Raw genomic sequence first — 19,814 nt, forward strand, 5'->3', positions numbered from 1 at the left:
GAAAATTTTCCTAGAAATAGAAATTTGACATAATTTTCTTTAGAAGTAAAATTTTGACAAAATTTTCTATAGAAATAAAAATCTTGACAAAATTTTATAGAAATAAACTTTTTACAAAATTTTATAGAAATATAATTTTGACAAAATTTTCCACAGAAATAAAATTTTGGCACAATTTTCCATAGAAATAGAATTTTGACAAAATTTTCCATAAAAATAAAATTTTGACAAAATTGCTAAGAAATAAAATTTTGGCAAAATTTTCTATAGAAATAAAATTTTGTCAAAAGATTCAATGGAAATAAAATTTTAAAAATTTAATTTTGACAATATTTTCTACAGAAATGCAATTTTGACGAAATTTTTTATAGAAATAAAATTTTTGAGAATAAAATTATTACAAAATTTTGTATAGAAATAAAATTTTGACAAAATTTTGTATAGAAATAAAATTTTAACAAAATTTTGTATAGAAATAAAATTTTGACAAAATTTTCTATAGCAATATAAATTTTGACAATATTTTTTATAGAAATAAAATTTTGACAAAATTTTCTATAGAAATGAAATATTGGCAAAATTTTCTATAGAAATAAAATTTTGTCGATATTTTCAATGGAAATAAAATTTAAAAGAAAAATAACAAAATTTTCTATATAAATACAAGTTTGACAAAATTTTGAAAAATTTTCCTAGAAATAGAAATTTTCTTTAGAAAATTTTGACAAAATTTTCTTTAGAAGTAAAATTTTGACAAAATTTTCAATAAAAATAAAAATTTTGACAAAAATTTTATAGAAATAACATTTTTACAAAGTTTTATAGAAATAAAATTTTGACAAAATTTAAAAAAAATAAAATTTTGACAAAATTTTCTATAGAAATAAAATTTTTACAAAAATTTGTATAGAAATTAAATGTTGACAAAATTTTCTACAGAAATAAAATTTTGACAAAATTTTATAGAAATCAAATTTTGACAAAATGTTCTATAGAAATAAAATTTGGCAAAAGTTTTCCATAGAATTAAAATTTTGACAAAATTTTCTATAGAAATAAAATTTTGACAAAATTTTCTATAGAAATAAAATTTTGACAAAATTTTCTATAGAAAAAAAAAATTTAGCAAAATTTTCTATGGAAATAAAATGTTGAGAAAATTTCTATAGAAATAAAATTTTGACAAAATTTTCTATAGAAATAAAAATTTTTAACATAATATTTTTACAAAATTTTGTATAGAAATAAAATTTTTACAAAATTTTCTTCAGAAATAAAATTTTGGCAAAATTTTCTATAGAAATAAAATTTTGCCAAAATTTTCCATAGAAATAAAATTTTGATATAATTCTATAGAAAATGTTGTCAAAATTTTCAGTGGAAATAAAATTTAAAAAAAAATTGACAAAATTGCCTATATAGATACAAGTTTGACCAAATTTTTAAAAATTTTCCTAGAAATAGAAATATGACAAATTTTTCTTTAGGTGTAAAATTTTGGCAAAATTTTCCATAGAAGTAAAATTTTGACAAAATTTTCCTTAGAAGTACAATTTTGACAAAATTTTCTATAGAATAAAATTTTAACAAAATTTTCTATAGAAGTAAAATTTTGACAAAATTTTCAATAGAAGTAAAATTTTGACAAAATTTTCTATAGAAGTAAAATTTTGACAAAATTTTCTATATGAATAAATTTTTCAAATGTCATAAGGTCAAATTTTTAAAAATTGAAAAAAAATCGACTTTTCCAAATTCGGAAAAAAGTCGAAAAGTCAAAAGCCAAATTTTAGAAAAAAATATAAAATTAAAAAAATCTCATTACAACATCTGTGTTCCCATAAATAAAGTAATAATGTTAAATTTCGATCATCATGAGTGCTAAGTAACCCTTTATATCCCCTTTTTTACAACAGCCCTGCAAAAGGAATTTTCGCATAGTTGAAAATTTCACCCATATTCTTTTTCACACGTCGTAAGATGAGACGCAACATTTTACCTTGCTCAACAAGCTGACAGCAATAATTTACGCGTGACAGCACAAAATATATCGCACCTTTTGCACTTGAGATATTCACATTTTCAGCTTAGTTTGTTACCATGAATGCCGGTTTACCCCGACCTCTAGGAAACGCCCACAATCGCGCCACTACCGCATTACGCATTACGAGTGGAGTGGAATGGAATGGATGATAGGAAAAGCTGAAATGCTTTCTTGCTTACTTTTAGTTTTCGTTTTCTTCTGGTTATTTTATCAAACTGAATGGTCTGTTGGCAGGTATATGCCATAGAGGCAGGTCCATACATTCCTTTAACCCCTAAAGGTATATCTTTATGGTAGAGAATAAGCGTTAAAATTAACACCAAATAGGCGCGAAGCAACATAAGCTCCATAAGTAAATGAAAGGCTTTTTTGTAAATTAAGCATATATGAATATCTTTATAATGAAGTGGTTTTCCCGTTTCAAAATACCCCTCAAATGGGTTGGAGAAAGGAAAGGACATGTGTGTGTGTGTTTTAGGGCATTTTGTAAGCGAAAATTATAGACAACAAAACCTAGAGATGAAAGAGAAATTCTAAATCCTTTAGTCAAGCTGCTAAAACTCATAATGCTAGGATTCACTTGGTCTGTTATTAAGAAAAGCCTCTTTCTTTTTTTTCGTTTTGGTGAAGGAATGAGTGTAAGGCGCTTCCTTAGGCGATGAAACACTCAATTGAATTTTGTATTTTTACTAAAGCCCATTCATTCATTCATCCATCCATCCATCTTTGGTTGGATCTATCTTTGACTTACCAGTAACATTCCAATGTGGTTTATATATGTGAAGATGTTTCAAATGCCAAAGGTTTATTATCTATTCTTGGAAAAACAACTCAGTCCCTGGTTTAAATGGAAGCATGAACAAGATTGTTGGCCCAAAGGTTGCTGGAAAATTCTCACCGTCTTACGCAAGGTAAGGCATTTAAAAAATCATTCACTTACAAAATTCCTTGGAAATCATAAGTCCTCAATGGGGGGAAATTCCTTTGGCAAAAGAAATCCTAAATCTTAGTTTTTTTTCTTTCTATGTGCTGCCTTGTCATAATTCTCTTCTATAAGCCTATGTTTGCATATTGGATTGAAAGAAAAAAAAAATTTGTTGGGTATCTAAGTAAAGTTATGGGGTAATAATGCCATCCGATTTAAGACAAATTGGTAGAATTTTTTTCTGTAAAAGTAAATTAAAATTCATGGAAATGGATAGGGAAAATTATTTCCATAGATACTACACAAGAACAAATTTTATATCCTGCAAAAGTTTTTGTTATGTTAGAGGAGAATGTGCCTATAAAGCTCTTCCCCATGCACTATTACGAGTATTATTTAAGCCATGATTTTTCCCAAGGATTTAACCAAGGCTTATATTTTAGATTAGTTAAGGGCAAGTCACTAGAAATATGTCAAAAGAAAGTGTATCTGCTCTTCAGAGAGTCATGTCTGCAATTTTGTATTGTAACAAAATAAGTACAGTGAAACCTCTGAAATGTGGACACCCACGTCGCCTAAATTTTGTCCACTTTTGAGAGGTGTCCAAGATTGAGAGGTTAAGTTTAATGTGTTAATATAGCAAACGTCCCCAGACAACTGCCCATGTTTGGGAGGAATGTCCAAGTTTGAGAGGTTTCACTGTCTGTACGTCAAGAAGTTCGTCCAGGCCGAACTTTATGAATAAAATCTAATAGTTTCCTTTGAAAATTTTTCGTGGTAGTGGTTTTATATAATAAAAAACAAGTAAGTAAAGTCTAAAGTCGGGCGGGGCCGACTATATTATACCCTTCACCCCTATGTAGGCCAAAATTTGTGTTACCATCTCAACTACATCACATTTGCTATATAACATAAAGGAGACAATTTTTTTACTTCTACAAAATCTCTAGAATTAAAATTTAAATCGGCTAACGCTATCCAGTTAATTGGATGACACTTCCATTGAAAATGGGTCTAAAATGTGTAACAGTCTACCATATTTCCCCAACTCTGGTGTACGTATATATGGGAGCTATATATAATCTGAACCGATTTTGACTAAATTTGACATGTATAGTTAGAATAATAATTCTGCTATCTATGCGAAATTTCACGTAAATGGCAGTATAACGTTGGCCCCCTGGTCATATGAGTGCAAATCGGACGGAAGATATATATGGGAACCATAACTAAATATGAACTGATTTCAACCAAATTTGGCCCAATTACCGATACTACCAAACGTACTCCTTGTGCGAAATTTGAAGCAAGTCATGGCAAAACACTGGATTTTGAGCAAGTTCAAATCGGACGAAAGATATATATGGGAGCTATATCTAAATCTGAATCGATTTTGACCATATTTGGCACATACAATAGTATCGTTAAAAGTACCGCTTGTGCAAAATTTGAAGTAAGTCAGGGTAAAACTCTGGCTTTTGAGACCATATAAGTCCGAATCGGGCGAAAGATATATATGTGAGCTATATCTAAATCTGGACCGATTTTAACAAAATTTGACACACTTAACGATACTATCAAACGTACCCCTTATGCAAAATTTGAAGCAAATCACGGCAAAACTCTGGCTTTTGTGGCCATATAAGTTCAAATCGGACGAAAGATATATATGGGAGCTATATCAAAATCTGAACCGATTTGGCTGATATTTTGCAAGATTTTCGAGATTCATAAAATATTTGGATGTACGGTATTTCAAGAAAATCGGTTGATAAACACGCTAACTATGACCAAATCGGGGATAAATATATATGGCAGCTATATCTAAATCTGAACCGATTTTTTTCCAAAACCAATAGCGATTGTCTCAGTCCCAAGAAACGGCCCTATGCCAAATTTGAGGACGATCGGACTTAAATTGCGAGCTGTACTTTGTGCACAAAATTACATATACAGACAGACGGACGGACAGACAGACAGACAGACAGACAGACGGACATCGCTAAATCGACTCAGAATTTAATTCTAAGCCGATCGGTATACTAAAAGATGGGTCTATGACCACTATTTCTTGGCGTTACATACAAATGCACAAACTTATTATACCCTGCACCACAGTAGTGATTAAGGGTATAACAAGTATATACGGCCGTAAGTTCGGCCAGGCCGAATCTTATGTACCCTCCACCATGGATTGCGTAGGAACTTCTACTAAAGGCTGTCATCCACAATCGAATTACTTGGGTTGCGATAACACTTGCCGATGGCAAGGTATCGTAAAACTTTTTAACACTGTCTTCTAAATTGTAAGTTAGCCCATACGGGGTATATATTAAACAAAACAAGTATATACAGCACTAAGTTCGGCCGGGCCGAATCTTAAATACCCACCACCATGAACCAAATATTAGGGTTTCCTTTGAAATTTCAGGAGGGATTGAGGACTTGAGGACACTTCCCGAAGATAAATTTAAAGATTTCACCTATGAGGACTATATCAGATTCTGGATTTATAAGAACCATTTTTGTTTGAGTTTTAGAGGAATCATTAACATCTCCTGTAAGTGTGCAAGAAAATTATAAAATAATGTCTTGCTTTGAAATCTTAAATCTGTAGATTTTCACCCGAGAAGTATCTGAAATCTGAAAATTTTACATTGAGTTTCAAGCAATTTTCATGATCAGTGCGCCTTCTATACCCTCAAGAAATGAAGTCGGTTTATATGGAGGCATTACCAAAAGGACCGATAAAAACTTAATCCGATACACGTTTTTGGGAGCCTAAAATAATATTTACAATTTCAGGCAAATCGCATAAAAACTACGGATTCTAGAAACCCAAGAAGTAAAATCGGGATATCGGTCTATATGGGGGCTATACCAAAACATGGACCGATACTCACCATTTTTGGCACACCCCTTTATGGTCCTCAAATACCTATAAATTTCCAATTTCAGACAAATTGTATTTAAACTACGGATTCTATAAGCCCAAGACCCCAAATCGGGAGGTCGTTTTATATGGGGACCACACCAAAACATGGACCGATACTCACAATTTTTGGCACACGTATTTGTGGTCCTACAATACCTCTAGATTTCCAATTTCAGGTAAATTGAATAAAAACTGCGGTTTCTATAAGCCCAAGAAGTAAAATCGGGAGATCGGTCTATATGGGGGCTATACCAAAATATGGACCGATACTCACCATTTTCGGCACACCTCTTTATGGTCCTAAAATACCTCTAGATTTCCAATTTCAGGCAAATAGGATAAAAACTTCGGATTCTAGAAGCCCAAGAATTAAAATCAGGAAATCGGTCTATATGGGGGCTATACCAAATATGGACCGATACTTACCTTTTCGGCACACCTCTTTATGATCCTAAAATACCACTAGATTTCCAATTTCAGACAAATTGGATAAAAACTACGGTTTCTATAAACCCAAGACCCCAAATCGGGAGGTCCTTTTATATGGGGACCATACCAAAACATGGACCGATACTCACAATTTTTGGCATACGTATTTGTGGTCCTACAATACTTCTAGATTTCCAATTTCAGGTAAATTGAATAAAAACTGCGGTTTCTATAAGCCCAAGAAGTAAAATCGGGAGATCGGTCTATATGGGGGCTATACCAAAATATTGTCCGATACTCACAATTTTTGGCACACGTATTTGTGGTCTTACAATACCTCTAGATTTCTAATTTCAGGTAAATTGAATAAAAACTGCGGTTTCTATAAGCCCAAGAAGTAAAATCGGGAGATGGGTCTATATGGGGGCTATACCAAAACATGGACCGATACTCACCATTTTTGGCACACCCCTTTATGGTCATAAAATACCTCTACATTTCTAATTTCAGGCAAATTGGATAAAAACTACGATTTCTATAAGCCCAAGACCCCAAATCGGGAGGTCGGTTTATATGGGGACTATATCAAAACCTGGACCGATATAGCCCATCTTCGAACTTGACCTGCCTGCAGACAAAAGACGAGTTTGTGCAAAATTTCAGCGCGATTGCTTCATTATTGAAGACTGTAGCGTGATTACAACAGACAGACAGACAGACAGACAGACGGACAGACGGACATCGTTATATCGTCTTAGAATTTCTCCCTGATCAAGAATATATATACTTTATATAGTCGGAAATCGATATTTCGATGCGTTACAAACGGAATGACAAACTTATTATACCCCCGTCACCATTCTATGGTGGTGGGTATAAAAAGGCCGATTAAATACGTATATAATCTAGTTTGACAAAATTTTCTATAGAAATAAAATTTTGACAAAATTTTCTATAGAAATGAAACCTTGACAAAATTTTCTATAGAAATAAAATTTTGACAAAATTTTCTATAGAAATAAAAATTTGACAAAATTTTCTATAGAAATAAAAACTTGACAAAATTTTCTATAGAAATAAAATGTTGACAAAATTTTCTATGGAAGTAAAATGTTGACAAAATTTTCTATAGCAATACAATTTTGACAAAAAATTTCTATAGAAATAAAATGTTGACAAAATATTGTATAGAAATAAAATTTTGACAAAATTTTGTATAGAAATAAAATGTTGACAAAATTTTCTACAGAAATAAATTTTTTACAAAATTTTCTATAGAAACAAAATTTTGACAAACATTTCTATAGAAATAAACTTTTGACAAAACTTTCTATAGAAATGAAATTTTAACAAAACTTTCTATAGTAATAAAATTTGACAAAATTTTCTATGGAAATAAAGTTTAGGTAGATTACAAAATTTTCTACAGAAATAAAATTTTGACAAAATTTTCTATGGAAATAAAATTTTGACAAACATTTGTATAGAAATAAACTTTTGACAAAACTTTCTATAGAAATGAAATTTTGACAAAACTTTCTATAGTAATAAAATTTGACAAAATTTTCTATGGAAATAAAGTTTTGGTAGATTATTTTTGGCGATATGGACCAATTTTTGTGTAATAAGTCATCGGCTATATATAACTAAAGACCGATATGGACCAATTTTTACATGGCTGTTAGAGGCCATATATTGACAAAATGTACCAAATTTCAACCGTATCGGATGACTTTTGCTCCTCCAAGAGGTTCCGGACGTCAAATCTGGGGACGGTTTATATGGGAACTATATATAATTATGGACCGATATGGACCAATTTTTGCATGGTTGTTAGAGACCATATACTACCACCATGTACCAAATTTCAACTGGATCGGATGAATTTTGCTCTTCCAAGAGGCTCCGGAGTTCAAATCTGGGGATCGGTTTATATGGGGGCTATATATAATTATGGACCGATATGGACCAATTTTTGCATGGTTATGAGAGGCCGTAAACTAACATCAGGTACCAAATTTCAACCGGATCGGATGAATTTTGCCCCTCCAAGAGGCTCCGGAGGTCAAATCTGGGGATCGGTTTATATGGGGGCTATATATAATTATGGACCGATATGGACCAATTTTTGCATGGTTGTTAAAAACCGTATACTAAGACCACGTACTAAATTTCAACCGGATCGGATGAATTTTGCTCCTCCAAGAGGCTCCGGTGGTCAAATCTGGGGATCGGTTTATATGGGAGCTATATATAATTATCGACCGATATGGACCAATTTTTGCATGGTTGTTAGAGGCCGTATACTAACATCAGGTACCAAATTTCAACCGGATCGGATGAATTTTGCCCCTCCAAAAGTCTCCGGAGGTCAAATCTGGGGATCGGTTTTTATGGGGGCTATATATAATTATGGACCGATATGGACCAATTTTTGCATGGTTGTTAGAGACCATATACTAACATCAGGTACCAAATATCAATCGGATCGGATGAATTTTGCCCCTCCAAGAGGCTCCGGAGGTCAAATCGGTTTATATGGGGGCTATATATAATTATGGACCGATATGGACCAATTTTTGCATGGTTGTTAGAGACCGTATACTAAGACCACGTACCAAATTTCAACCGGATCGGATGAATTTTGCTGCTCCGGGAGGCTCCCCAAGCCAAATTTGGGGTTCGGTTTATATGGGGGCTATACGTAAACGTGGTCCGATATGGCCCATTTTCAATACCATCCGACCTACATCAATAACAACTACTTGTGCCAAGTTTCAAGTCGATAGCTTGTTTCGTTCGGAAGTTAGCGTGATTTCCACAGACGGACGGACAGCCGGTCAGACGGACAGACGGACAGACGGACAGACGGACGGACGGACGGACATGCTTAGATCGACTCAGAATTTCACCACGACCCAGAATATATATACTTTATGGGGTCTTAGAGCAATATTTCGATGTGTTACAAACGGAATGACAAAGTTAATATACCCCCATCCTATGGTGGAGGGTATAAAAAACACGTTTAGGTGAAATAATCGATATAGTGGTATGGGAAGTCAGGTGCCCTTGGGGAGAGGGAGGGTATATCTACGTACCTGTCTCGGTAGAGTTGGAGGGGAATATAGGAAAAAAATTATTTTATATTTAGTGTTGTTTTTGCTGCTCGATTCCATGCTAAGCTCAATGACAAGGGACCTCTTTTTTATAGCCGAGTCCGAACGGCGTTCCGCATTGCAGTAAAACCACTTAGAGAAGCTTTGAAACCTTCAGCAATATCACCAGCATTACTGAGGTGGGATAATCCACAGCTGAACAATTTTTGGTGTTCGGTCGAAACAGGAATGGAACTCACGACCTTGTATGCAAGGCAGACATGCTAACCATTGCACCACGGTGGCTTTGTCAAGATTTTATTCCTATAGAAAAAAAATCTTGGAAACCGTGACTGCACTCAATATAGGTTTTGTTGAGTATGGTGCAATAGAAATGAAGCCATGAATCTCCTTTTAGTTGAGTCCTGTTGGAATGTCAATGGTCTGCCGCCGAAATGTTTGTCAGCCGAGTCAATGCCCTTCAAAACTGTCTTCAAAACAACAGAGATACATTAGTTACAGCATTCTTAAAGCCGAAAATTGCATATAAATAACAAAATTCATATATATATATATAGGGAAGACAACTTCTCCTCAGTCTAACTGTCACTTGTGTTTAATCGATTTTCGGTATGGTAGAAGCCCCTCTCTGTCGGTTTTATATTTATATCATCAGAAAAAATATTTGGTTTCTCCCTTTTATGCTTTCCAAAAATTTTAACCATATTCTTGCTAATTTGGTCTATCATCGTTTACTCATTAAAATGGCAAGCCATTCGCAAGTTGCAACAAAGTTTTATCTAATTACCCAAGAATGTTAAAAGCTTGATTTCGTAAAACAAACGCTTAAGCCAACATAATTCTATGTGTTGGCTATAAAACTAAATGGATTTTTGTTGTTCGATGTTCATTTGCAATTTGGTCCCGAGAGTAACATCATTGCAATGAGCATTACTGTATCCCCACACTCGTTTGCCAATGTATTTTCATGCATTGCAACATTTTCTTGATGCAAGAAGCAATCATTTGATGCTAACAAATCAGTTTTATTGAAACACGTTCGTAGAATATCACATTGTACACACACACTCACACGCACGCATACGTATATACACTGACTTGCAGTCAGTTAAAGGATACTGCAGGGAATGCTGCAGTATTGGTCTGCTGTTCAAGTATTCTGGACACAACGTTTCATTTTAATGGCACATCAATCGATGGGACCCTTTCATGTTTACCACGACCTCTCTGTAGATGTCTGTTCTCCTTGGGATATGGCTTAAATCTATTTTTTTTTTATGGAATGCCAGTGTACCATTTTAAGCTGGCTAATGGTATTCTGCAGTTGGATCAATTGATACCACGACTCCACATTCGGGGAATCGTAACGCCTATGAATGCAATTGTATCGTCATAGGAATAATAAGTAAGAGAGTTTGCAGATAATGGAAAGCAGATAAACCAGAAAGCAGGCCATACAATTCTCAAGGAGCTTTTGGCGAACATGAAGTCAGGAAGTTTATGTAAGCCATAAAGGAAGGGAAGACATTTTCGTAAAAAGGATTTTTCTCCTTCATGTTTCTGTAGAAATGATGGATAAGTTTTCTGTGGGTGCCACTCTGGCTAACTCCAAATTGTAATACCGTATCCAAGAAGTGTTTGACGGTGTTTATCTATATGAAAAAAATTTTGACAAAATTTTCTATCAAAATAAAAACAAGATTTTCTCTAGGAAAATTTTGTTTTAACAAAAATTTTTGTAGGATAGAATTTTGACACAATTTTCACTAGGAATACAATTTTGACAAATTTTTTTGTAGGATAAAATTTTGACAAAATTTTTTCAAGGACTAAAATTTTGACAAAATTTTTTGTAGGATAAAATTTTGACAAAATTTTTTGTAGGATAAAATTTTGACACAATTTTCACTAAATTAAATTTTGACAAAATTTTCTATAGGAATAAAATTTTGACAAAATTTTATACAGAATACAATTTTGACAAAATTTTCTTTAGGATAATTTTGACAAGATTTTCTATAGGAAAAGAGATATGTTTGTTTCGAATTTATTTCTGCATAAGCCGGCTATCATAAAAACCTTTTTTTCAGAAGGTTCAAGTGTGGTTCATTGTTGGGTTTAATGAACTGAATTTATTCTGATAATTGGTTGATAGTTTTGCTGTAAGTAGAGGATGCTGATGAGGAATGTGGTAATTCTGAAACGTCGTCCATCCAACCACCTTGCAGTCTATAGGGCTTTGCAGAAATAAATTTTACAAACATTATTTTCCTCTGTGGATTAAGCTACACTTGTAGTTTAGTCAATGTATGGTTTTAAGCTGATATAAAAAACAATAACAATGCTTAAAGAACAAAACCAACAATAACAAAAGAAAAGGAATACATTTTTGACAAAATTTTCTCTCGGAATAAAATTTTGACGAGATTTTCCATAGGAATAAAATTTTGACAAAATTTTCTATAGAAAAAACTTTTTGACAAAAAATTTTTTTAATAGAAATAAAAATTGACAACATTTTCTCTATGAATAAAATTTGGACAAAATTTTCTTTAGAAATAAAATGTTAACACTATTTGCTCTAGGAATGAAATATTGACAAATGTAATCCTATAGAAATTTTTGACAAAATGTTCTATCGAAATAATTTTTTTACAAAATTTTTTGTACGATACACTTTTTGACAAAATTTTCTATAGGGATAAAATTTTGACAAAATTTTCTATAGGGATAAAATTTTGACAAAATTTTCTATAGGGATAAAATTTTGTCAAAAACTATCTCCTGGAATGAAATATTGACAAATTTTATCCTATAGAAAATTTTGTTAAAATCGAAATTAATATCGAAATTTATATTAATTATTCTGATAATTGGTTGATAGTTTTGCTGCAAGTAGAGGATGCTGATGAGGAATATGGTAATTCCGAAACGAGCGTCCATCCAACCATCTTGCAGTCTATAGGGCTTTGCCCAAATAAATTTGACAAACATTTTTTTTCTCTGTTGGTTAAGCTACACTTGTAGTTTAGTCAATGTATGGTTTTAAGCTGAAATAAAAAAAAAACAACAGAAATAACTATTTGACCAAATTTTTTGTAGGATAAAGTTTTTGACAAAATTTCCTCTCGGAATAAAATTTTTACAAAATTTTCTACAGAAATAAAATTTTAAAAATATTTTGTATAGAAATAAAATGTTTTTAAAAATTTTCTCTAGGAATGAAATATTGACAAATTTTATCCTATAGAAAATTTTGACAAAATTTTCTATAGATTACAGTTTTTACAAAATTTTCTATAGAAATAAAATTTTGAGAACATTTTCTTTCGAAATAAAATTTTAAAAATATTTTGTACAAAAATAAAATGTTTTCAAAATTTTTCTCTAGGAATGAAATATTGACAAATTTTATCCTATAGAAAATTTTGACAAAATTTTCTACAGAAATAAAATTTTGACGAAATGTTCTATATCAATAAAATTTTGACAAAATTTTGTATAGAAATAAAATTTTGACAAAATTTGTATAGAAATAAAATTTTGACAACATTTGTATAGAAATAAAATTTTGACAACATTTTCTATAGAAATAAAATTTTAAAAATATTTTGTATAGAAATAAAATATTTTCAAAAATTTTCTCTAGGAATGAAATATTGACAAATTTCTTCCTATAGAAAAATTTTAAAAATTTTCTATAGAAATAAAATTTTGACAAAATTTTCTATAGAAATAAAATTTTAAAAATATTTTGTATAGAAATAAAATATTTTCAAAAATTTTCTCTAGGAATGAAATATTGACAAATTTCTTCCTATAGAAAAATTTTAAAAATTTTCTATAGAAATAAAATTTTGACAAAATTTTCTATAGAAATAAAATTTTGACAAAATTTTCTATAGAAATAAAATTTTTACAAAATTTTCTATAGAAATAAAATTTTAAAAATATTTTGTATAGATATAAAATGTTTTCAAAAATTTTCTCTAGGAATGAAATATTGACAAATTTTATCCTATAGAAAATTTTGACAAAATTCTGTATAGAAATAAAATTTTGACAAAATTTTCTATAGAAATACAATGTTTACAAAATTTTCTATAGAAATCAAATTTTGAAAAAAAAATGTTCTATATAAATAAAATTTTGACAAAATTTTCTATATAAATAAAATTTTGACAAAATTTTCTATAGAAATAAAATTTTGACAAAATTTTGTATAGATATAAAATGTTTTCAAAAATTTTCTCTAGGAATGAAAAATTGACAAATTTTATCCTATAGAAAATTTTGATAAAATTCTGTATAGAAATAAAATTTTGACAAAATTTGCTATAGAATTAAAATTTTGACAAAATTTTCTATAGAAATAAAATTTTGACAAAATTTTCTATATAAATAAAATTTTAAAAATATTTTGTATAAAAATAAAATGTTTTCAAAAATTTCTCTAGGAATGGAATACTGACAAATTTTATCCTATAGAAAATTTTGACAAAATTTTCTATAGAAATAAAATTTTGACGAAATGTTCTATATAAATAAAATTTTGACAAAATTTTGTATAGAAATAAAATTTTGACACAATTTGTATAGAAATAAAATTTTGACAACATTTGTATAGAAAAAAAATTTTGACAACATTTTCGATAGAAATAAAATATTTTCAAAAATTTTCTCTAGGAATGAAATATTGACAAATTTCTTCCTATAGAAAAATTTTAAAAATTTTCTATAGAAATAAAATTTTAACAAAATTTTCTATAGAAATAAAATTTTGACAAAATTTTCTATAGAAATAAAATTTTTACAAAATTTTCTATAGAAATAAAATTTTAAAAATATTTTGTATAGATATAAAATGTTTTCAAAAATTGTCTCTAGGAATGAAATATTGACAAATTTTATCCTATAGAAAATATTGACAAAATTCTGTATAGAAATAAAATTTTGACAAAACTTTCTATAGAAATACAATTTTTACAAAATTTTCTATAGAAATCAAATTTTGACAAAATTTTGTATAGATATAAAATGTTTTCAAAAATTTTCTCTAGGAATGAAATATTGACAAATTTTATCCTATAGAAAATTTTGATAAAATTCTGTATAGAAATAAAATTTTGACAAAATTTGCTATAGAAATAAAATTTTGACAAAATTTGCTATAGAATTAAAATTTTGACAAAATTTTCTATAGAAATAAAATTTTGACAAAATTTTCTATATAAATAGAATTTTTACAAAATTTTCTATAGAAATAAAATTTTAAAAATATTTTGTATAGAAATAAAATGTTTTCAAAAATTTTCTCTAGGAATGAAATATTGACAAATTTTATCCTATAGAAAATTTTGACAAAATTCTGTATAGAAATAAAATTTTGACAAAATTTTCTATAGAAATACAATTTTTACAAAATTTTCTATAGAAATAAAATTTTGACAAAATTTTCTATAGAAATAAAATTTTGACAAAATTTTCTATAGAAATAAAATTTTGACAAAATTTGCTATATAAATAAAATTTAGCAACATTTTCTATAGAAATAAAATTTTAAAAATATTTTGTATAGAAATAAAATGTTTTCAAAAAGTTTCTCTAGGAATGAAATATTGACAAATTTTATCCTATAGAAAATTTTGACAAAATTTTCTATAGAAATTAAATTTTGACAAAATTTTCTATAGAAATTAAATTTTGACAAAATGTTCTATAGAAATAAAATTTTGACAAAATTTTCTATAGAAATAAAATGTTGACAAAATTTTCTATAGAAATAAAATTTTGACAAAATCTTCTATAGAAATAAAATTTTGAAAAAATTTTCTATAGAAATAAAATGTTTTCAAAAATTTTCTCTTGGAATGAGATATTGACATATTTTATCCTATAGAAAATTTTGTCAAATATTGACAAAATTTTATATCGAAATAAATTTTTGACAAAATTTTCTCTAGCAATAAAATTAAAAAAAAAATCTATAGAAATAAAATTTTGACAAAATTTTCTAGAGAAATAAAATTTGGACAAAATTTTCTATAGGATACAATTTTGACAACATTTTCTACAATTTTAACAATATTTCCTCTAGGAATAAAATTTGACAAAATTTTCTACATAATCAAAATTTATGCAAAATTTTATATCGGAATAACATTTTGGCAAAATTTCTTATAATTTTTTTTTACATATGATACAACTGTCATAGGAATAATAAGTTAGAGAGTTTGCAGATAATGCAAAGAAAATAAAGCAAAAAATAAAATCAGGAAGTTTGTGTAAGCCAAAGCAAGAAGGGAATCCATTTTCAAAAAAAAAAAATCGGTTTCATATTTCTATAGAAATGATGGACAAGGTTTCTGTGATACCGTATCCAAAAAGTGTTTGACGGTGTTTATCTAAGAGATTTTGTTAAAACACTAGGGGGGGTATACATTTTTCAATATGTTCACATAAAATCATTTCGAAATCATTAGTTATTTATTCTTTTTTATGAGACATATAATTAAACAACCACCTTCGAGGATTTTAAATCATCTTTTGAATCAATCGAACTCTAGCTGTCCGGCCGTCCGTTTGTCCATCTGAATTAAAAATTGGTCGATATGCTGCTCACTTACAATCATTTCGAAATTAACAGTTTTCTCATATATGCATTATATATCATCGTTCTAAACACACATGTATATATATGAATATTTGTGTAGGAGCGTGTGTGTGATTTAATTTTCTATCATAGCTTTTGGGAATTCATTTTTCACAATATTTTAGTGATTTTTATGAGAATTTGATTGTTTTAGTCCATTGTGAAAACATAAAAAATATTTTTGTGCTTTTATTCAATTTTATTGCTAACGCAAATTTGAGGACAATAATATTTTATTAATGGCATAGTTTATAGTTGAAATTTGTCAAATAAATGTCAAAATAAAAAATAAAAAAAAAAACAAAACAAAAAAAAAAAAATCAAAAAAAACGCTTTAATAATATTTGAATGATTTTTTTTGGATATGATATAAATCCTTAAACTGAGAGACGGACGGGTCATAGATGGATCGTCTAATAATATTAATGTATAATAACAATCTATTTAACGGCAGTTCAAATTTTTACAAAGACAATAAATTTAGATTTTTCCAAATTAAAAAAAAAATCGAAAATGTAAACGTCGGTCTTTCCAAATCTCGAAAAAGGCAAATGATTTAACTTCCAGAACCTACTAAAAAAAAAACAAATTTCGTCCGCACCGGTTGAAATTTGGTACCTGATGTTAGTAGTATATGTCTTCTAATAAGATTGTAATAACAATTTTGCAATAATCTTCGAACACCTTGTAATAAATTCATATTCAAAATTGTAAATATCCCCCATTACGCCGAACCCCATATTTGACTTCCGGAGCCCTTGGAGGAACAAATTTTATCCTATACGTTGGGAATTTGTTCATATCGGCCCATAATTATATATTGGCCCATTATAAACTGACTCCCAAATTTGGTTTCTAAATTCTCACGGAGAAACAAATTTCATACGATCTGGTTGACATTTGGTGTACGACGTCAATATGTGGCCTATAATTATAATGCATAAATGGGTCCATATCGGTTCATAATTATGTATAGACTCCTCCTTATACCGATAAAAAAAAACCGATAAAAAACGAGGTATTTAAATAATCTGCCTTTTTTAACAGTATTTAGTAAAATTCTGTAGGCAAACACAGGTAAATCGCCTGTTAAGAAGCCGTGGGGATTTGTTATTTTTGGCAGAGGCGTTTCTATGTGCTTAAAACAACATTTAATTGATTCAAAAATTTGTCTAATTCAAGCAAAGATCAATAACAATTAATTTTTTTCTTGACGTTGGGGATTGAATTTGTAATTTCGTGATTGAAAACAAAAAATATATTTTCCTTGTTTGGTGGTTTTTAGAAATTAGACGAAAACATTTTTTTCCAACTCTTATCAAAAATTGGGATACATTTTTATACAATTTATAAAATTATATTCGGAAAATGATGAAATGCACACATTTCATCCAGAACGCAAATCGAAACATTTTCAGCTAAATACATTTTTTTAAAGCATATCTGCTATTGCAAAATGGCCTTCTCTTCTTTGTTGGAAAACTAAAATATATGTTCCTTTTTGTTGCCGCGATAAGAAATATAATATCGAAGTACTGCCAACAGCTTCCATTAAACATGTTTAAAACATGGAGAATTCAACTTTTCCGAATTTTTCAAGTTGTTAAGAACTCAAGAAGTCGAAATTATTAAATTTGGAAAAACTTTAAAAGCCGAGTATTTGATTTTCCCAAATTATGATATAGTTTTCAAATGTTTAAAAAGTTTATAACTCTAAATATAAATAAAATTTTGACAAAATTTTCTATACAAATAAATTTTTGACAAAATATCCTGTAGAAATAAAATTTTGACAAATTTTTCAATAGCACTAAAATTTTGACAAAATTTTCTATAAAAATATAATTTTGACAAAACTTTCTATAGAAAAAAATCTTGACAAAATTTTGTCAAAATTTCCTATGGAAATAAAATTTGGTAGATTATTTTTGGGGATCGGCTATATATAACTATAGACCGATATGGACCAATTTTAGCATGGTTGTTAGCGGCCATATACTAGCGCAATGTACTAACTCACCACATATCAAATTCAACCAGATCGGATGAATTTTGCTCTTACAAGGGGCTCCGGAGGTCAAATTTGGGGATCGGTTTACATGGGGGTTATATATAATTATAGACCGATGTGGACCAATTTTTGCATGGTTTTTATAGACCATATACTAACACCACGTGTCAAGTTTCAACCCGATCGGATGAAGTTTGCTCCTCAAAGAGGCTCTGGAGTTCACATCTGAGAATCGGTTTATATGGGGGCTATATATAATTATGGACCGATATGGACCAATTTTTGCATGGTTTTTAGAGAAAATCTACTAACACCACGTAGCAAATTTCAACTGACTCGGATGAAATTTGCTTCTCCAAAAGGCTTCGGAGTTCAAATCTGAGAATCGGTTTATATGTGGGCTATATATAGCTATGGACCAATTTGTGCATAGTTGTTAGAGACCATATACCAACGTACCAAATTTCAACCGGATCTGATGATTTTTGCTACTCTAAGAGTCTCCGCAAGCCAAATCATGGGATCGGTTTATATGGGGGATACAATATAATTATGGACCGATGTGGACCAATTTTTGAATGGTTATTAGAGACCATATACTAACACCATGTACCAAATTTCAGCCGAATCGGGTGAAATTGACATTTCTTAGAGGCTCCGCAAGCCAAATCTGAGGATCGGTTTATATGGGGGCTATATATAATTATGAACCAATTTGTGCATGGTTGTTAGCGACCATAACCAACCCCACGTACTAAATTTCAACCACATTGGATGAATTTGGCTTCTCCAAAAGGCACCGGAGTTCAAATCTGGGGATCGGTTTATATGGGAGCTATACATAATTATCAACCGATATTGACCAATATTTGCATGGTTTTTAGAGACAATATACTAATTCCACGTACCAAATTTCAACTTGATCGGATGTAATTTGCTCCTCCATGAGGCTCCGGAGTTCTTATCTGGCTATCGGTTAATGTGGGGGCTATATATCATTATAGATCGATATGGACCAATTTGTGCATGGTTGTTAAAGACCATATATTAATACCACGTACCAAATTTCAACAGGATCGGATGAAATTTGCTTCTCTAAGATGCTCCGCAAAGCCAAATCTGGGGGTCCATTTATATGAGGGCTATACGAAAAAGTGGTCCAATATGGCCCATTTGCAAAACCATTCGACCTACATCAATAGCAACTACTTATGCCAAGTTTCAAGTCGATAGATTGTTTCGTTCGGAAGTTAGCATGATTTCAATAGACGGATGGACAGGCTTAGATCGACTCAAAATTTCACCACAACCCAGAATATATATAATTTATGGGGCGTTAGAGCAATATTTCTATGTGTTACAAACGGAATGACAAAGTTAGAACTAAAATTTTGACAGAATTTTCTATAGTAATAAATTTTTTTTAGAAATGTTCTATAGTAATAAAATTTTTTAAAAATTTTCTATAGAAATAAAATTTTGACAAAACTTTCTGTAGAAGTACAATTTTGAAAAAAATTTCGAAAGAAATAAAATTTTGACAAAATTTTCCATATAAATAAAATTTGACAAAATTTTCTATAGAAATAAAATTAAAAAAAAAAATTATAGAAATAATTTTTTTTTTTTTTCAAAAATTTTCTCTAGGAATGAAATATTGACAAATTTTATCCTATAGAAAATTTTGACAAAATTACAA

Source organism: Haematobia irritans, chromosome 5 (genome assembly GCF_050003625.1).
Source record: "Haematobia irritans isolate KBUSLIRL chromosome 5, ASM5000362v1, whole genome shotgun sequence".
Classification (NCBI taxonomy): domain Eukaryota; kingdom Metazoa; phylum Arthropoda; class Insecta; order Diptera; family Muscidae; genus Haematobia; species Haematobia irritans.